Source organism: Lissotriton vulgaris, chromosome 7, assembly GCF_964263255.1.
Source record: "Lissotriton vulgaris chromosome 7, aLisVul1.2, whole genome shotgun sequence".
Classification (NCBI taxonomy): Eukaryota; Metazoa; Chordata; class Amphibia; order Caudata; family Salamandridae; genus Lissotriton; species Lissotriton vulgaris.
This window is the reverse complement of record NC_141695.1, coordinates 1,390,675,558-1,390,680,557: the sequence shown is the minus strand read 5'-3', so window position 1 is coordinate 1,390,680,557 and position 5,000 is coordinate 1,390,675,558. Positions and strand designations below refer to the sequence as shown.

Here is a 5,000-nt window from a genome sequence, read left to right as displayed (position 1 = left end):
ATATTAAACCCCTTATTGTTGTAAACGCCTACTTACTAAGGAGTTCTCAAGCTCAGCCCCACACAGACCTGGAACTGATTATGTTAATGCAAACTATTTAAGAAACTGAGCCTGATCTAAAAGATTTCCTTGGATCTAGGACCATTTCGCCTAGCTTTTAGGTGCTTCCTTCTCCTAAAGTCCTTTGTAAAACTTGGGAAAACCTCACAGAACAGACTTCCAGGAGGTCAGATGGGTTTCCTTGTGCCTTCACACACACACACACACACACACACACTTTCTAGCCCACTTAAGGACAAAAGGATGCATAAGTCTACATAGGGCCAGTGGCGCAATGGATAACGCGTCTGACTACGGATCAGAAGATTGTAGGTTCGACTCCTATCTGGCTCGGAAGGGTTGTAGGTCCCTGTTTGATTATATTCCTGTGGAATTCTTATTTACCTCAGACTTGTTGTAGGTTCAATATTCTCCAGCAGGACTCATCCAGCAGTTGTTCCACGGTAGAGCGCAAGTAATAGGACCACAGCTAGTTAAACGTTTCCCATTTGCTGCTGGACTCTATGTGATGGCCGTCACGTGGTGTGCTGCTTTTGTATTTCAACATTGGTCCCTGATACTCTTAATTGCGAAAAAGCTTGTTGACAAAAGTGTGTGTGCGCGAGGGTCTGTGGACGTAGGCAGGTGTGTGCACTTGAATGCTTACCCATTTACATGTGTGAGAGGAACAAACCAACTCCCTGTGGGCTGCAGGCTTACAACTGGTAGCCCCAGTAGCCAGGCAGAACCACAGGTAAGGAGAGAGAGAGAGAGAAAGTTGGTCCATTATTAGAGAAGGCCCATAAGCATCTTGCACTGCTACCTTCTTCCCCTCTCAGCCACGATCGGCCAAGACCTCTTTATTAGGGTAGAGGGTGAACATTTCTTGGACCTCAGAAACTGAGGGATGTAGACCCAATATGTCCTCCAAGCGCCTAGAGACCTGGTGCCCAATCTGGCATGGTGTTTTTCAGCCTACCCGACCAATCCGGTTGCAAGGTGGACTTTAACAATACTGCTAAAAAGGCACTCCCAGACATCCCTGAGGCCTTCATTTGCATAGGCCCTGCCCTTCTCTTTGTCCTGCTTCCCACGAAGCAACACAACACTGCAGCAGTATAGATTTGGGGGTGGTGAAGAATAATGACAGTGAGGCTAAAAAAGAGAAAGAAAAGTCCCAGAAGTCCTGCAGGCTTCCTTGCTAAATGCAGCTGAACATAGAGCGCACCTTCTTTACTGCAAAGCAAATACATAAAAAATGTTGAGGAGAGACTAATTGAAAAATACATATCATGGGGACAGCACTGGGACCTGCTTTATTTTTTCAATTAGTCTTGAAAACAAAAAAGATTTCTCTCCTAAAAGCTGTTAAAAATATGGAACGCTTCACGAATTTGCGTGTCATCCTTGCGCCAGGGCCATGCTAATCTTCTCTGTATCGTTCCAATTTTAGTATATGTGCTGCCGAAGCGAGCACACTTTATTGATGAACTGACAATGTTTATAAACTCTCTAAATCTACAGTCTCTAGACATAGGGTGGCCTGGCAGAGATGCTCAGATGGCCAGTACGCATTCAAATCTGAGCCAATGGTCAAAAATGTATGAAGAGTAGCAATCCATTATTCTTCACTGCATTTGTGGTCCAAGACTAAACACACCGTAAGTATGTAGATTATACCAGGTTTGCAAAGGCTCCTGGTTCGGGCTACAGACAAGGAGCATTGTGACGTCACGCTGCCTGTGGAACAGTGATATTAAAGGTGAAACAGCTGCACAGTAGGTTAGGTGAAGGGCTCTGAGAGTGGAAAGGCAGCATGCTTGGGTCCCTGGACAAGGTGAGCTTATGATAATGTGTCTGAATGTTCGCCTGTGTTGTAATATTAAACCCCTTATTGTTGTAAACGCCTACTTACTAAGGAGTTCTCAAGCTCAGCCCCACACAGACCTGGAACTGATTATGTTAATGCAAACTATTTAAGAAACTGAGCCTGATCTAAAAGATTTCCTTGGATCTAGGACCATTTCGCCTAGCTTTTAGGTGCTTCCTTCTCCTAAAGTCCTTTGTAAAACTTGGGAAAACCTCACAGAACAGACTTCCAGGAGGTCAGATGGGTTTCCTTGTGCCTTCACACACACACACACACACACACACACTTTCTAGCCCACTTAAGGACAAAAGGATGCATAAGTCTACATAGGGCCAGTGGCGCAATGGATAACGCGTCTGACTACGGATCAGAAGATTGTAGGTTCGACTCCTATCTGGCTCGGAAGGGTTGTAGGTCCCTGTTTGATTATATTTCTGTGGAATTCTTATTTACCTCAGACTTGTTGTAGGTTCAATATTCTCCAGCAGGACTCATCCAGCAGTTGTTCCACGGTAGAGCGCAAGTAATAGGACCACAGCTAGTTAAACGTTTCCCATTTGCTGCTGGACTCTATGTGATGGCCGTCACGTGGTGTGCTGCTTTTGTATTTCAACATGGGTCCCTGATACTCTTAATTGCGAAAAAGCTTGTTGACAAAAGTGTGTGTGCGCGAGGGTCTGTGGACGTAGGCAGGTGTGTGCACTTGAATGCTTACCCATTTACATGTGTGAGAGGAACAAACCAACTCCCTGTGGGCTGCAGGCTTACAACTGGTAGCCCCAGTAGCCAGGCAGAACCACAGGTAAGGAGAGAGAGAGAAAGTTGGTCCATTATTAGAGAAGGCCCATAAGCATCTTGCACTGCTACCTTCTTCCCCTCTCAGCCACGATCGGCCAAGACCTCTCTATTAGGGTAGAGGGTGAACATTTCTTGGACCTCAGAAACTGAGGGATGTAGACCCAATATGTCCTCCAAGCGCCTAGAGACCTGGTGCCCAATCTGGCATGGTGTTTTTCAGCTTACCCGACCAATCCGGTTGCAAGGTGGACTTTAACAATACTGCTAAAAAGGCACTCCCAGACATCCCTGAGGCCTTCATTTGCATAGGCCCTGCCCTTCTCTTTGTCCTGCTTCCCACGAAGCAACACAACACTGCAGCAGTATAGATTTGGGGGTGGTGAAGAATAATGACAGTGAGGCTAAAAAAGAGAAAGAAAAGTCCCAGAAGTCCTGCAGGCTTCCTTGCTAAATGCAGCTGAACATAGAGCGCACCTTCTTTACTGCAAAGCAAAGACATTAAAAATGTTGAGGAGAGACTAATTGAAAAATACATATCACGGGGACAGCACTGGGACCTGCTTTATTTTTTCAATTAGTCTTGAAAACAAAAAAGATTTCTCTCCTAAAAGCTGTTAAAAATATGGAACGCTTCACGAATTTGCGTGTCATCCTTGCGCAGGGGCCATGCTAATCTTCTCTGTATCGTTCCAATTTTAGTATATGTGCTGCCGAAGCGAGCACACTTTATTGATGAACTGACAATGTTTATAAACTCTCTAAATCTACAGTCTCTAGACATAGGGTGGCCTGGCAGAGATGCTCAGATGGCCAGTACGCATTCAAATCTGAGCCAATGGTCAAAAATGTATGAAGAGTAGCAATCCATTATTCTTCACTGCATTTGTGGTCCAAGACTAAACACACCATAAGTATGTAGATTATACCAGGTTTGCAAAGGCTCCTGGTTCGGGCTACAGACAAGGAGCATTGTGACGTCACGCTGCCTGTGGAACAGTGATATTAAAGGTGAAACAGCTGCACAGTAGGTTAGGTGAAGGGCTCTGAGAGTGGAAAGGCAGCATGCTTGGGTCCCTGGACAAGGTGAGCTTATGATAATGTGTCTGAATGTTCGCCTGTGTTGTAATATTAAACCCCTTATTGTTGTAAACGCCTACTTACTAAGGAGTTCTCAAGCTCAGCCCCACACAGACCTGGAACTGATTATGTTAATGCAAACTATTTAAGAAACTGAGCCTGATCTAAAAGATTTCCTTGGATCTAGGACCATTTCGCCTAGCTTTTAGGTGCTTCCTTCTCCTAAAGTCCTTTGTAAAACTTGGGAAAACCTCACAGAACAGACTTCCAGGAGGTCAGATGGGTTTCCTTGTGCCTTCACACACACACACACACACACACACTTTCTAGCCCACTTAAGGACAAAAGGATGCATAAGTCTACATAGGGCCAGTGGCGCAATGGATAACGCGTCTGACTACGGATCAGAAGATTGTAGGTTCGACTCCTATCTGGCTCGGAAGGGTTGTAGGTCCCTGTTTGATTATATTCCTGTGGAATTCTTATTTACCTCAGACTTGTTGTAGGTTCAATATTCTCCAGCAGGACTCATCCAGCAGTTGTTCCACGGTAGAGCGCAAGTAATAGGACCACAGCTAGTTAAACGTTTCCCATTTGCTGCTGGACTCTATGTGATGGCCGTCACGTGGTGTGCTGCTTTTGTATTTCAACATTGGTCCCTGATACTCTTAATTGCGAAAAAGCTTGTTGACAAAAGTGTGTGTGCGCGAGGGTCTGTGGACGTAGGCAGGTGTGTGCACTTGAATGCTTACCCATTTACATGTGTGAGAGGAACAAACCAACTCCCTGTGGGCTGCAGGCTTACAACTGGTAGCCCCAGTAGCCAGGCAGAACCACAGGTAAGGAGAGAGAGAGAAAGTTGGTCCATTATTAGAGAAGGCCCATAAGCATCTTGCACTGCTACCTTCTTCCCCTCTCAGCCACGATCGGCGAAGACCTCTTTATTAGGGTAGAGGGTGAACATTTCTTGGACCTCAGAAACTGAGGGATGTAGACCCAATATGTCCTCGAAGCGCCTAGAGACCTGGTGCCCAATCTGGCATGGTGTTTTTCAGCCTACCCGACCAATCCGGTTGCAAGGTGGACTTTAACAATACTGCTAAAAAGGCACTCCCAGACATCCCTGAGGCCTTCATTTGCATAGGCCCTGCCCTTCTCTTTGTCCTGCTTCCCACGAAGCAACACAACACTGCAGCAGTATAGATTTGGGGGTGGT

General features: G+C 45.8%; 5 non-coding genes across 5 annotated transcripts; 3 read left to right on the top strand and 2 right to left on the bottom strand.

Moving 5' to 3' along the window:
• Nucleotides 1-320: 320 nt before the first annotated feature.
• TRNAR-ACG (transfer RNA arginine (anticodon ACG)) lies at nt 321-393 on the top strand. The gene has a single exon. It is a non-coding gene; the product is annotated as a tRNA-Arg (tRNA).
• A 1,016-nt stretch (nt 394-1,409) lies between these two features.
• Nucleotides 1,410-1,516, bottom strand: LOC147705103 (U6 spliceosomal RNA). Its single transcript, XR_015298429.1, has one exon. It is a non-coding gene; the product is annotated as a U6 spliceosomal RNA (small nuclear RNA).
• Nucleotides 1,517-2,238: 722 nt separating this feature from the next.
• Nucleotides 2,239-2,311, top strand: TRNAR-ACG (transfer RNA arginine (anticodon ACG)). Its single transcript has one exon. It is a non-coding gene; the product is annotated as a tRNA-Arg (tRNA).
• A 1,012-nt stretch (nt 2,312-3,323) lies between these two features.
• On the bottom strand, nt 3,324-3,430 carry LOC147705101 (U6 spliceosomal RNA). Its single transcript, XR_015297939.1, has one exon. It is a non-coding gene; the product is annotated as a U6 spliceosomal RNA (small nuclear RNA).
• A 720-nt stretch (nt 3,431-4,150) lies between these two features.
• On the top strand, nt 4,151-4,223 carry TRNAR-ACG (transfer RNA arginine (anticodon ACG)). The gene has a single exon. It is a non-coding gene; the product is annotated as a tRNA-Arg (tRNA).
• The last annotated feature ends 777 nt before the right edge of the window (nt 4,224-5,000 follow it).